The 15584-nt window shown below is 41.3% G+C and overlaps 1 protein-coding gene across 1 annotated transcript in view; it reads right to left on the bottom strand.

Moving 5' to 3' along the window:
• Positions 1 to 15584, bottom strand: part of HOMER2 (homer scaffold protein 2) — an 84595-nt gene that overhangs the window by 59869 nt on the left and 9142 nt on the right. The gene's annotated exons all lie outside the window — the stretch shown is intronic.

The following is a 15584-nucleotide window of genomic DNA, read 5'->3' as shown; positions in this document are numbered from 1 at the left end:
CCGACTCCTCGTCCCCGGGGCCGTGAGTGCGGAGCCTGCGAGCGGCGGGGCCGGGTCAGCCCCGTTTGGCCCCGGCAACCCCGGCCCCGCAGCCGGGCAGCATCCCCCTGCTCTGCCCACAGATGGGAGTCCCGTCGGGACTGCTGAGCCTCCTCTGGCTCTTCTCAGCCTCCCTGCAAGTCTGTGCCACACAGGGTCCCAAAATTATGTACGTTTCGTGAAATTAAGAGGGACGATTCCTAACCAGGGAAGGAAAAATTGGATTAGTGTGGAAGAGCCGTGTAATGGCGACCCAAGCACGAGGGTGACGCTGGCATCTGACCGGCAGTCACAGGACACAAATCCATAGCACAGCCGTGGACCTGCTCGTTCGGGTGTTCACAGGGCTGTACACAGACACAGTTACTCTTTCGTGGAGAAAATACGCCCAATTCGCACATAAGACAGGCTTTTAACTTCACCCACACAAAGTTATAATTAATACTCTGCCATCAAGAGTGATTATTTTCATTTTTTTTTAATCTCACATTGATTTATCCTTTCTTTCCAAGGTAGTTTAGAAGTTGTGGGAAAGGTTTTATGTTTGCTTGCTTTTACTTCATGTCTAATACCTGGGGGTGTCCCTAGTATTACCTTGGGACATCATGGGAGTCCTGAAAGAAAAACTTAGCCAGCAACCAAACACCTCCCAGCTATGGACAGTGGAACCCCTTTTCTGACAGACAGCTATTTCCTGATGTCTGGAACACCAAAATGGAATTTCAGTCCCATCCACCCAAAGTCCATGCCACTGGGGGGAAAGGAGCAGGGTGAATGACACAGACATTGTCACAAGGCTGTGAGATGACACCTCTGCAATGCACCTGCTCTCTTTACCACAATCAGGGTTACTGTGGGTATTGAAGGAGACTTAACTCCTTACCTAATCACTGATGTACACATTCCTGTGTCCTGTTCTGCCAGCTAAAGGTGAGGTTCCATTTCCTCTGAGATAGCCATGGCAAAAGTGACAAGCCTTTCATGTTCATGGTGACCTGCATCCTTGGATATTGCTTTGATGTGACCATTCCTCTCTGCTAGGGGAGACAGCGAGGGGTAACATTTTCTGACGGTAAAACCAGCAGCCCAGAAATCTTGTGGAAAAAACTCTCACCATGGATCTGAGCATTTTATAACACTGTTTTTACACCATTTACCTCATTTTGTTAAATTACCTACTCCATTCATCAGAGAGAAGTTGTCTTGGTCCTCTCTAATTAGCTCATTTTGGTGAGTTTCCAAAAAGCTGTGTTTTATGAACCAGTGCTGCATGAGACTTACAAGGATCTAATGGAATTGGATCAAAATGGGGTAACGCACTCACTGTGTGTGTCATGATAAGATGTGAATTGAAAATTGGAACTGCAGTTGCCTTAGCATTTTCTGATTTCTTAATCTTTTTCAATCTTGCATTCAAGACTGTGCCTTCATCCCCATTTAGAAAAATAAAGCTTAAGTTTATGGAAGCATAATTGCCTGTGAAATTCACATGATACTAAATTTTGTATATTACTTTTGTTCATAAGATCTTCCAACTTCATTCATGCTCTTTGCAGAGCTGTCTTCTAGGACATAGAGGGTTTTAGTCCCATTTCTCCAGTACCCTGAGACATTTTCCCTGGCAGACAGCAAGTTAGCCCAGTTTTCTGCTCTTATTTGGGGTAAGTGCAGTCCCTTAATCTGAAATTCCCACTATTATTCCAAATGGATGAGATACTCCTCCTTCCGAAGTGTGGCACACAGTTGTGGTCCTCCTTTCTCTGCCAAAAAGAGGATGAAGCCCTGTCCTCACTTCAAGTCAATGGTAAAAGTCCCAGGGATTTGAGTAAGGCCCAAATTTCATACAAACCATTTAACAATATCAATATTGAATTAAGCAATTTTTCTACAGACAGTTCCATCTTGAACCTCTCAACCAGCACTGTGTCCTAGTTTGTGTATCGTTCCCATTGATTTATATTATTTTTGTGTAATTTACTATTGCCGTTGTTTAAGGTATTTTCAGTTCTCTGGAAATGAGAACTATAAATATTCTATCACAATTAATCAGTTCTCAAGCTTCATGTGTGACATGATCTTTCATTTCCGAGCTGGCTCAGGCACAGGATGTGTAAGGGAGGGTAATTCAGTCCTCATTTAGTATTCACAAGTGTGCCCTTATTGCTGGGGCACGCTTAGGAACACTCAAAGTACTGAAGGCACAGGATCCCTTGGTAGGATTCAAGCTGAGGAATAAAAATATCCACATTCTGTAAATGGGTCTAACTTCTTTAGATGAGAAATTTCTCCTATTCCCACAGGCCTCCTAAAGATATAATTTTTTGATTCCTAGATACAGGGTGAATATCCTTTTCAGAAAGCTGATCTAACAATCAGGACTATGTACCCAGCATTCTGAAAAGCACAGAGCTCACTGGGCTCTTCTTCTCTCTGTGTTTCTGTTCTCTCCTTTTGTTTGGTTTTCACCATTGTTGTCTTCTGCCACTCAATTTTATTTTAGATGTAATTTTATTGCAGAATAAACCTGCTGTTCAGTCTTCTTAAGCTATTATACTTCAAGGTAGTTTTCTCTCTATTTCCCATGGCAGATAGTATTAAATAAAATATTCAGTACTGTGATTTTCTCTTTTTTCCAAGTAGACTGATCAAATCTGCATTTTTTTAATCCAGCAGGACTGTGTGATTTCCTCTCTTTGACAAATAACCAACCATTTTCTATCTTTAAGTGTTATCCAGGAGTTTAACCAAAATAAGCTTGGGGGAATTCTTGGTTTTTACATTTGAAACAGAGAGTTCTTTTTTTTAAATCTCCTGACAAATGGAGAACTAATGTAATTATAATATCACTGGATATAAAATGTTAAAGGTGAGCAACTGAGAAAAGAAAGGATTTTAAATAATTTTGTGGAAAACACTCTGATTTGCACTATTTGTTTTTAAAACCTATTTAATCTGATCTCTAAAAAATAATTAGGACAAAAGATCTATTTGCTTAAAATAATAAATGCTCTTGTCCTTTCAATTAAAATGTCAGAGCTCACAATAAACATGAGACCTTCAACAAGTCCTCCAGCAAGACATCTAATTTCTAAGAAAAAAACTTTTCCTCTCCAGTCTCCTTCATATATAAACCAAAATAATAGGATTACTTTCTGTGTCTTCAAAAGCAAAAAATAAAGGGGAGAAAGTAATTTAAAAGCAATTTGTCAATCTACTTTAAAATGGGTTGCATTTATCTTATTATGGGTTGCAGTTCTCTTATTATTTTGTGCAGTTTATTCTTATATTTATTCAGTGCCAGGAAGCACCTGTCTAACTGGAGTCATAGAAGTTCATGCCCAGTTTCTACTTCACTTTTTTAAGAGTTAGCCTGTGAAATATGCAAGTACCAAATCCAAGCAGATGTTTATGTAAATGCAAAGAGCTGTCTGTGGTATATGTTGCCTTCTCCATAAAGACAAATGCAGCCAACAAAAAATAATTTCAAATAAAATCTTAGAGAGAGAAGACCTGGATCCATAAAGAAAGCCAGCAAAACCAGAACAATGCCCTGCAGTCACCAGAGGAGATGTGAGTACCCAGCAAGGTGTTGAAGGCTACAAAACTGTAAGAGGCTGCTGGAGTATACGATGCTGACCATTGGCAGAGTCAGAGAGCATCTGTCAGCATTAATACACAATAGGACAGATCCTCTAGGCTCCTTTGTACTTTGGTCTGCTAGAAATCAGCCTGGGACACATCCAGGAGTGCACACTGAACGTTTGTAGAGGTGGTGTCACACTAGGAGCAAACCTTTTCCCTTATCAGATCTTTTCCTTTGTACTTACTAGGTAAGACAGACAGACAATCCCAATTCTCCTTCTTAATGTTTTCATTGATGTAGACACCTTGATTGTGTCCACTCCACTGTAAAGGAAATAAGTTTGGTCACCTGACAGCTTTTTTCTGTACATAGTGGGAGTTGCTGCTGTGCTCTGGAATCATGCTGGTTTGAACTGGTTTGGCAGGGGACAGACTGGGACTGCAGGTGATGAGTGCTGCGTGTGAGTGTCCTCACAGCTTGTATTTGAGTCTAGTTACTTGTTCATATGCACAAATATACTGCTTTTTGAGCACACATGCATGAGTGAAGATCTTCATAAAACTGCTCAAAGGCATGTACAGGTCTCACAGATGAGATAGATCCTGTCTTGCTCCTCAAAACTATCAAATATGTTCAATTTTTCCCTTCCAATATGCAGGGCTTTGCATTTCATATGGCACTTTGGAAGTTATCAGGTTTTTCACTCAAAATTTATTTTGGGGGCTTTCTTTTTAAATTCCCAGAGAAGAAAAAAGGTTCCATTTCATCTGCAAATACAGATTTTGACTCTGGTTTCCTTCCAAGCTTATATCATAAAATTCCTTTTATTTGCATTTTATAAAATGGGAGTTAGAGCAATCAGGCACCAATTATGCAAACGGGGTAGATTAGTTTTCTTTTAAACTAATTCAGATCAAAATTGTTGGTCCTGGCAGGCCAAATTATACAAGAGAAGGGAGAAGGAAAGAACTGTATGTCTTGTCTGTTAGCAACAGGACCCTCATATTGTGACTTGGCTGTCACAGTGCTGGTGACAGCCAAGGCTGCAGCAGTGAAGCAGATAATAGGGAAGGGAAAAGATATTCACATTTTTGGTGAAAAAAGCTTAATTTTCAAACATGCAGAATTGTATGACCATACATTTCAGCAAAACATTTTGCTCACATGTAAATTTCCTTGTAGCTCGGGAGTTTTTAATTCTCAGGCCCTTTCTACCATCTGTAACTCAATCTCTATTTTTTAAAGAAATTGCAGACATCTGTTTAAATACCCATCTTTTCCGTCAGATGGAATTTTGGATTCAAAAATATAAGCTCGAAAATAATACTAAAGTTGGATTTCATTTCCAAGCAACCACAGAGTGGCATTTTCAACACTCCCTTCCCAATCTGCCCACTGTGCTGTGCTGCCTGGGCTGGGCTCTCCAGGACAGCAGCAGTGTCTGCTCTGGGTCCTGAGCTGGGCAAGGGGGTCCTGCTGCATGGGGGCAGAAAGAGATGGGGAGGAGGAAAAGATCTCTCCAAGCTCATGGCAGGAGCCAGGGGAGGGAATGAGATGGAAATGTGGGATGTTCCTGGAGACTGTAGTGAGAAATGTGTTTTTTTCTTTTTTCAGCCTGTCCTTCTCCAAGTCATCCTGTTTCCCCCTGCCCTTCTCCCAGGGTCTATGTGTGCCACCGGGCAAGTCTTTATAAAGCCCCATTACCTCCAAGGGTCACTCATCACTGTGTCCCCATTGTATCTCTCTCTATAGTGAAAGAGAGGCTGGGGCCAGACATTTCAGAGTATTTTCGTTTCCCAGAAATCCTGCCTTGGCTGCTTGTGGGAATTTGTACCTCAGGCTGGTGCAAAATACCTCATTCTTTGTGTTTCTTTTGGACTCACTCATTGGTGGACTTTAACCTGCAATCAGCTCCTTGCTTGCCTGACTGGAAAGGGAAGACATTTCCTGGCACAGCAGAGGTCTGATTCATTTCCAGCAATGCCCAAAGCTTTTGTATTTCCCTGTGGGCTGAGCTGTGGGGATTCTTTGCCTGGATGAATTCTCCAAGGACTGAGCAGCACTGACAGTGCCAGGTGGAAGCAAAGCCACACAGGATTTCAAGCCTATTTACAAACCTGAAGGTTGAGGTGGAGTGGTGATACCCCCAAAAACTCACCTGAGTTCTGAAAGACACAAGGGGCACCACAGCACAAGGTTTTTCTCCTCCAGTTGTACAAAACACCTTGACTTAGAGAAGTCAGACCTGGTTCAGAGTCTGGAAGTTGGCAGGGCCCAGGACATCAGCTATGGGTGTTTTTCACAAACAGGGATAATTTTCATTTGTGAAGAAAACTGTTTGTCACCACAAAAGCTATATTTTGCACCATTCTCTGAAAAAACTGTTGAGCTTTTTACCTTGCAGACTGTCCAATAGAAAGCAATTGAGATGTATTTAAGAAGTAGGATAATGTCCAAAATGCATTGGAAAAGAAAAACAATAAAACCAAACCAAACTAACCCCCAAACCCACAAACAAATAAATAAACCCTACCAGCCTTAATTTATATCACTTCCAAATAAAGTTAAAGAAAAGTTAAAGAACTTGACTTATAGCAGTCTTTTTGTGTAAGACTTGCTAAACAACAACAATTAATCAATAATAAAAGTGAAGCCAGAGGGTCACAAATCATGCTGGTTTTACTACACTAAAAACTCAGATCTCAAAAAGTCAAAAAAATAGCTCTTTGAATAGAATAGCAAGATAACAACTTCCACAAAGAAAGATACCAGGAATAGCTTGATGAAAGAGTGCATTTTAAAGGCCTCAATTGGGTTGCAATTGGGTATCTTCCTGGATAGTTCAAGGAATGTTTCTGCATTCCTAATTCTACCCAATATTACTTTGTCCTGCAACAGGACCTGGATGACAAAATACATAAATGCTACCAATCAGTTAAATAAACATAACTGCTTTTTTTCTTTTTTCAGTTCAGTGTTTTTCTTCTCAGAAAGTGTCTGCCAACACTCTTAAATTCAATCTTGCAAAATTCTACATAACAGAAGCTATAAAGTTCTTGTATCTAATGGTAAGCACAGATTCCACTTTTCCTGGGAAAGGTCATGGTCCTTGGGAGGATGTATAAAATTCATACTCTTTGAAAAATCAGAGCAAAACTTTATTCAATGCAAATATTTTTTTAAAACCCCAAATATTTTAGAGACAGTTTGCAGCTCAAGCACCCAGAGGAGCACTCTGTAGATCCAGAGTCCTTTCCTGGGTTTAGAAGACAAAGGATGTCAGGCAGCAGCAGCCATGGGTAATGTAAAACCAAGGTTTTCATCCACAGTTCACTCTGGGCTTTGGAGTCAGGGGAGGGGTCACTGTCACTACCATGGGACATGACACCAAACAATTCACTTTAACACCACAGGACTTGAGCAAAGGGGAGCAGAACACTTAAAACTTCCAGAAAAGCTTTTAACTGTGTTTTGTTTTAATTTAGTCTTTAGCCAACACAGCAATATTAATATACCCAAATCAAAACCTTTTCTACATACTTGAGAAAATGAAGTCAACACTACATAGTATGGCTGACATATATCCTCTATTTTTCATTTACTGTTTCTTTGCAGAAGGGCACATTATTTATGCTGTGAATGTACCAAAATTTTTCTAAGTTTAATTTGATCATTTTCGTGCAGGAATAGGCTAATCTTCATTCATACTCACCTTCATTTATTACAGTTCTTCTGCTTCTCTGACTGAATATTCTCTCTATGTCCATCTGGTGAGTACCCTTTTCCCAAAATAGCTCATGACCACTCTTCCCTATATTTGCATGAGAGATGTACTATTATTATATTTGCATGGAAGAAGTTATGTGATCCTCCAAAAATGTTTTTCAGTGATATCATTTGTCCAACTTGTAAATGGATTTACAGTTCTAAATGTGACATCATAAGCGGTATATGACAGAACATCTAAGCAAGAAATATTTTGCAGTCTCCTAGGAATCTAGCCAGAATTGCTCTTCTTTAGATCCTGTTTGTTTGCCCAAAATAAACTTGGTCATAGAGAATAACCTGCAGCTATTGTTGTTCAGTATTCAATGGTTTTCCAATATTAAAGCTGAACTGTAGCTGGATTTAAGAACATGGCTTTTGAGATACAATCCCACAGCATAAGCTGTTCTGGGAAAGTGCAGGAGCCAGCCCTGGAAGCATAGCAAAGCATGTTTTGAATGCACAGGACATGCAAAGCCACAAATGCCAGCCAGCTCCACATGCTTAAAGCCACATTCAACACACCAGAATTTCCTCGAGCACAATAACACCTGCTGTGACAAGTAACTAAACTCTTGAGGAAACAGCTGTTAAAATGCATTTTCAACTCCAGCTAAAGGAATTCTCACTACACAGACACCTTCAACAAGGTGATGCTTTGCATTTTCCTTTGTTTTTACATGCAGGCATCTCAAAGCAATAGCATCCAAACAGAAGCCAGCACTGGCCTCCATGACACCCATGGAAAGAAACCCTTCTTTTTTGGTCATAATTGATTAATCCTCATTCCATTCCTGTGGTTCAAGGAGGGATACACAGAGATGCCTTCACACATCAGTGCAGCATGGTGTTTCTGGAAAATATCAGCTCTTCAAAACAGAGGAGCCCAGCATGCAGTTTGAAACAGGATGCAATGGCCAACACTATCTTCATCTGGAACAATACAGGAAATGCTGAGTGGCAGCACTTAAAATAGATTTTGGCCAGCATACAGGGATTAAGAGACTTAATATTCAAAAGGTTCTCTGGGACCTTAAATAACCATAAATAGTCAGGACTCTGTAGTGGTGTCTCACTGGAAGAGCAGCAGCACATGCAGTGTGGTGGTTCCTCATGCCATGGGAACACCTTGCTTCCTTGCTGGATCATCTGCAGCTTTCAACAGAGCCAACGGGGCTCCCATGTCCCACAGAGAGCCACCACAAAGTCCTGACCCCATGGAATGCAAAATCACAACAGTACTTGGAACCAGTGGAACAAGGATTTCACTCCCTGGAAATAGTCTGTGAGATCTGGCAGCAACATTTCCCATCAGATAGCAACCGTGAGATCTTTGATATCTTATATAACTGCTATCCTTAAATAAATCCTATATCTAGTTCATAATTTTTTTCCCTGATTTAATTAGAATCATGCTTAGTTCTTCAGGTTGGTGAAGTCTTATCTTGCAATATGCTGCAGATGCTACTGCTTGGAGATTAATGTTTGCTTTTTAATTAAAGTTTTTACTGGAGAGGTTTGTGATATCCCCACACTACCATTTAAGACCAAGAAAATAACTGTGTATTATTCTTAAAATGGGCAGCCATAGCATAATAAGAAACAATCATGTTCAGCATATCACCACAATCTACTATGTGCTTTTCATTTATATATGAGATTTTCTTAGCTTGTTTTTAATGAGCCTCCTTCAGAAGCTCCATCAGACTATGAATTTTCTGTGATAATATCTCCAAATTTAAGTTAAGACTGTTGACTAGTTCCCCACCAGTATCAGAAAGTTCAGCTGAGCCCTGCCAGGCTAAGCAGCTGATTGCCTGCACAGCAGAGCTCTGCAGGTGGAGTGGGAGAGGGAAGAAACAGCCATAACTCAAGAAAGTGGGAAAGGGAGACCTGAAATGGGGAGGGTGAGCAGGGCCACGGGAACAACAGCACTGTGGAAATGTTCCAGGTGAGGAAACTGCTGCAGGAGTCTGGGGCAAAGATGGGAGAAGGAATTACAGCAGAACTAAGGGAGGCAAGGATGCTGTGCCTTGACATCTGAGGCAGACGGGTGCCCCAGGAGAGCAGGAGGGGGTGCAGAGGGGTGGCAGCCAATTCATAATCTCCTGAAAGATTAGGAACCCTTGTTTGCTGGAAAGAATGATCTCAAGTCCTAATTTAGTAACAGGAGGGAGAGTTGTTACTGCTCTGAGCAGTGTTGGCCCAGACCCCCAGAAAAGCACCAAGCCCCACACAGCACAGACATAAACTGAGGAGACAGTGCCTTGTCAAAGAGTTTCCAGGTTCTGTGGAGGGCAAGGCTCAATGCAGGGATGCACAGAGGAGTGCTCCCAACAGGGAGCAGACTGCTCAGCCCAGCTTTGCAAAATCCTGCAGGCTTCTCTGCAGCTCAGCTAATTCACTTATACCTTATTTCACTATAGCACAGTGTTCTCTCAATGCTGATTGGCATGTCTGGAAAATTCTGATTTGCAACTTTTAAAAGCAGTTACTTAACACTAAAAAGACACTCTCAATTTCAGTTAGTACAAAGCTGGTCTATAGTTCAGCCCTTGCATTCTCTAATGGCTCTTAAACTTAAAAGGAGCTGCAAAGAACATTCAGGAACTCTCCTTGCAAGAGAAAGAAGGGAGATCAGTTCCTGTGCTAACAGCTTCTTGGTGAAGCCATCTGAGAAGAGCCATGTTTAGTAAATGATAGAGGGAGCATTACTTAGACCAGTTCCACTGACCTCAGCCTTGAGAGGGAGCAAGACCCTGAAATGCTGTTTTATTTCAGTGCCTTTAGCAGAACCTGAACCCGTGCTCACCCCTGCACAGGGACAGGACAGGCAGGAGCAGGGGCTTCATGGCACATCTATGGTTTCAGACCTGGGCCTCCGAGTGAGCATGGGAGCCTCAGAGCAACGCTCCAGTGCCCACAGAATGTCACCCTTCTGAGAAGGGAGACTGGGAGTTAAACAGGAGACCTAGGTATCCAATTTAGAGGTTGAATATCTGACTTTGTATCCAAGGCAACTGATTGGAGTGCAACAGGCAAACTGCATCAAGTGTCCAGCCCAGGAGAAACGCCACACCTTTGCTGAAAGGGACAACCACTCCCCCCTGCTAGATCCTGGGCTTTGCAAGGATCTGAGTTTCTGATTTAAACACAGCAGCAATTGCTACCAGATGTGCATGTCAGGGCCCTGAACACACTGACAGCCCTTAACTGGTGTGACCAGCCCTGGGCCCCCCCTGCCCCAGGCATGGGGGCCCTCGGTCCCTGCCCAGCCTGCTGTGCCTGCTCATCTGGGAGTGACCCACGTGCTGACCTGAATTTCTGCCTTGCCTTGGACTTGTCTCATCCCTGTGAACTTGTCTGCCCCGCTGAGCTCCGTGAGCTGCCAAGCCTGGCCAGCCCTGCTCGGGGCTGTGGGACGGGCCCCTGCCCTGCCAGCCATGTCCCTCCTGTCCCTCTCTGCTCCCTGACAGCAAAGAGGAAACGCTCTCAATTCCCCTTCCAAACTCAGATGGGTGCTACTAATTTGTATTTAACTTAAAAGTTGGTGTTTCCATACTGCAGAGGATTTGAATGTTTTAGACTGGATATGGACAAAAGAAATGAGACAAAACTGAAATTAAATATCCAGCTGTAAAAGAAAATTGAGTATGAATAAAATCTAGTGCTAGAAACTTCTGCAAGTACCTTCTTTATATTTTGCAACTGTCTTAACAATAGGTAATCCATGGTAGCACTGATTCACACATCCCCACTTGCAGAATTACTTGACATCTAAAAAGCTTCTGAGTTGGAGTTCAGACAGCATGATGATCATGATGAGTTTGATATCTGAACATTTGGCTACTCCACTTTCAAACAGTTCCACAGAAGTACATTTAAAGTGCCTGAATATTCCTCCCACTTTTTCTCTTTTTTTTTTCTTTTTTCTTTCCAATTTGTACAGCACCTACATCTAGGAAATGACATAACCTGTGCACCAGATGTGCTGTGTAAAACTTCTGCCTGCCCCCCAGCCCCAGCATGTGTGCCCCACGGGGTCTAACCCACCTCCACCCCAAATGAGGAACATATGGAGCACCATGAATGGCAGCAGCAAGACTTCACTTTGAACCACATTCCTCCCATCAAAGGGTCCTCTGTCTTGCCTTCTTCTTCTCCATTCCTCTGGGTAATCACAAGGAAAGAACTGAACATTTGGAAAAGCCTCCTGGGGACAAATTCATTGCTAGTGTAACTCTGCTGAAGTTAATGGTGTTGCACCTTGGATTAAAATGGCACCGTAATATTAAAAACCAGAGACAGCATACTACCCTGTAATTACTGTCTGAGAGAGAAAAAAATAATAAAAATGATTCATTCTTATAGACCCCAAAGGGCATAGCTGGCTTAGTCAGTTTAAAAGGTGAAAATAAAAGAAGGCAGCTAGTATGTAGTGATTTCAAATTTGTATATATGTTTATAAATATGGATAAATGACAGTCAGATTTTAAGAGCAATACACTAGAAATATAATTTAATGTGACTGTGATTTTCAAAAAACAGACAACAGAAGTAGCTCTTAGGGAAATTAAAGGCCTTTTTCATATTGGCATAAATTAGGAAGCAAGCACTCTTGTAAACTTAATGCAAAGGAATTGGGCCCCACAGCACCAAAATTGTTATTCTGTAACACAATCAAGCACCAAGAGTTGCATTTTCCCCTTTTTTTAAAAAGGACAATGTTATTTTTTTTAGCCAGTTAACATTTAAAGGTCATTGTTATGGGAAGGAAACATTTCTTGTATTAAGTTTAGTGAAGTCGTTAGAAATGTGCAGTCTGTTCCTTTATGGACTTCACTTTACAACACCATATGGAGGTGTGTGAAAGACACTCTGAAGCTCAGTGATACTGTACAGTATAACAGCAAAGGCAAAGCAGAGCTCTGACAGAAGAGCTGCATGGGCTTCAGAGCATTTGTCAGCAGCAGCTGTTGTATTTCCGTCTTTCTTGTTATTTAAGTGAGGTTCATCTAGGCAATAATCCTTTCCAGACAAAGGGATAAAATGCCATGATGAGAACTCATCATCTGAGCACAGGTCCTAGAGAAAGAGCACAACTCCCAGTATTTCTGCAGATTGGCTAAGCAGGATGTCTGCTTACCTCTCTCCCAGTGCAGTGAATGATGGAGCAAACACCTGGCGCTCGTTATTGCTCAGCTGTCCCCTGGTGGTGTGACAGCCCCTGTGCCCACAGAAACACAGCTTTCCTTCATGGCTAATCAATAACAAGGCTGCCACGCATGCCCTTTGTACCTGCTGCGGCCAGAACACAAAGTCTTGCTCTCCCTAGCTGTGCCAGACATCACCATTTCCTAGAATAAATTACCTGGGGAAATCAGGTTTCCTTGTACAAACAAACCAGGCTTTCAGTTACACAGTAACTGAGACATTCAAAAATAACGGCGCAGAGAGAAATCACTGACAGGAAACCACTGAGGAGTTTCAGCAAGCTAAGAAAAAAAATCAGGGTTTTGAAGACAAATTTTCACCAAAATATTTTCTGAAATGTTACTTTGTTATTAAAAATCCCCAGCAGGATCCATAACCATCTATGGACGCTTCTCTGCTTATTTGTTTATAGAGAAACATTCCCTCAATCAGACAGGCCCCAATTACAAGTGATGTTAGTTTCTTAGTTGATTTCTCAAAGTACATATTAACACTAGAGAAAAAGAATTCCTCCTGTTTAAAGATATAGAAATGCCCCCCCCCAAAAAAAATTAGTTCTCCTTTTCCCTTGCTACTGAGATAGACACAGGCTGACTTTTCATTAAAAATGTCACAGCTGTCAAGCTCTACTGAGACACAGCAATGAACACAGTCCTAAAGATAACAGAAAATTGCAAAATATATAAGATTTAAAACAAATTTTTAACAGTGTTTTCCTTTTGCTCCTTGGTACAGGCTGGTTATCCTGTCGAGCAGACCTACCTCTTTACCTAAGAACTGTCTGAAATAAGAAGGGCTAGAAATTAATTTTCAAACGAAAATACACGAGTCCAGAAGCTGTGGATTTAGGCAAAATATCAAATACAAAATCCTGTGACAGAACAGCAAGAGTTATCAAGGCTAAATAGTGAAAAAAACCCCTGTCATTTTCCATTGTCTCAAGGCAAACAAGACTTTGCTAGTTTTAGCACATACTCCTTTGTTCAGCCAGGAAGATCCATTCTACAAAAGCTTAATTAATTTCCAATAGGCTACAAGGAAAAAGTCTTAGTTTAAAATTTAGAAGATAAGACTTTGTCTAACAGCACATTATTTAACATTATGAAATCCACAGGAAAAAAAGCAAACCCTTTGAGGTTTTATCACTCTGCAGTAGACTTCAGAAATGCTGATTATGAGATTGTGTTCACACAAAAACAACACATTAATTACCCAGAGAGCCTTGAAGTGAGCAGAAAGATTGCAAGAGTGGATTATCAATTTCTCTGTCTTGACAACACTTGGAGCTTGACCTTGTAAGCGCGCAGGCACCTAGTCTGTAGGTATGTGCTATGTGAGGCATTTAGTGGGTGTTGAAAGTTCTGCTCGGTGACAATACTAATTTCTGAGTGCCTTTATTCCTTTAAAAATCATCTGTCACTTCAGATTTTATATATGCAGTTTGAATTTCAGAATAACATCTATGAGAAATCTTAGGATATTGCTTGGATCATGATCTCCTTCTTGATATAACCCAAAGCAGCCATAGAGACGTGACAAAAAAGAACCAAAGCAAAAGTATCATGTACAAATATATATTATATATAATTGTGTGCCACTCTGGTTTAGCCATTCCCTAGAAGTGTTTTTCTATGCAAAATATGCTGATGAGAGCACCCTTCCAATACTGTAATTTGTGAAATATACTGCTTATAGGATTACAAGGGGCCCATTTCTTCAACAGAACTTATATTTATGCCTAAATTATGTACATGTATGGATGACTTGAGTCTATAATTAAAGGTTTAATATTAAGTTCGATCTTTTAATGAAAAATGTCACCCATGAAACATCACACTAGAGCATCAGAAATAAAGAAGTGTGTATCTTTTATTAAGAATCATCTTCTTAACTTTATGCATGAAATCCTCTGTAGACGCACCTGAAACTGCAATATCCAGTGATCAAAATGAAACATGTCTGGAGAAGAAATAAAATCCTACTTACCTCTGACTGTTTCAAAGAGGCAGTCAGTAGGAAAGGGATTGTAAGGGGAAATCTTAAGTGAAAAGATATTATTTTTCAGCCTCAATGACAATTTGTTTGGCTTAGAACTAGCTGTCCAGGCTAAGGTGTTCACATTATGCTATTTGGATTGAGGTCAGCGTCTCCTGTTCTGCAAGTGACAATACAGCCCTGCCGTAGATCTCACAGGAGAGCAGATTGTAATTATTGCTATTTGTATCAAACAAAGGGCACTTATTCGTTCTAATGTTTTTGGAGAGTGGGTTACTGCTATTGCGGTTGCTGGGGTATTTTGTTTCAAGTGATCTACCTGATTATTAGACTCTATGCTTTGCTAGTGCCTGCGAGCAATAGAATCTCTAGCAGAGCTTGTAAAAAACCATTGCTTTCTGAAAGGGTCCATAAAAAACCCACTTCTTATACACAGCACAAGAGACCGTTTAAAAATCATTGGTTTAAGTGTTGTGGGAATTAGTCAGCACTGCAAAGACATGGGCGCTGTGGGAACAAGGCAAACTGGGACCACGGACACCGACACCATTTCTGCTGCGGGAAGGTGTTGATGCCCCCAGCCCAAAGCTCACCCGTGTTAAAGGTGACAAGGCTGGAGTTCTGAGGCTCACACAGAACTTCATCTGGATGAAGGGCGACAAGACTGACCGCTACCTGCAGCATTGGGTGAACGTGTTGCTGGTGCAGGCGCCACCACAGAATTAATTTCGTTTACACGGAGTTATTTGCCTGCCAAAAAGCTTCATGTCATCTTACCTTCCTCACGTAGCAGTCAACACATCCCGAAGCCTTTTTATACCAGAAATACACTTAAATGGCATTATAGACTTAAATGGCATATTATATGTCTTCAATGTGAAGATTTTTGGCAGGCACAGACGCCATGCTGACTTCACCTTTTTTATTTGCACCTTTCGGTGAAAACCCAAACATTTCAGGCGTCACCTCCTTAAACCCGCGTGGCAGC

The sequence above is a fragment of the Geospiza fortis genome, unplaced genomic scaffold (assembly GCF_000277835.1).
Source record: "Geospiza fortis unplaced genomic scaffold, GeoFor_1.0 scaffold171, whole genome shotgun sequence".
NCBI lineage: Eukaryota > Metazoa > Chordata > Aves > Passeriformes > Thraupidae > Geospiza > Geospiza fortis.
Note: the sequence above shows the minus strand (reverse complement) of the source record. Positions and strands in the feature narration are given on the sequence as shown.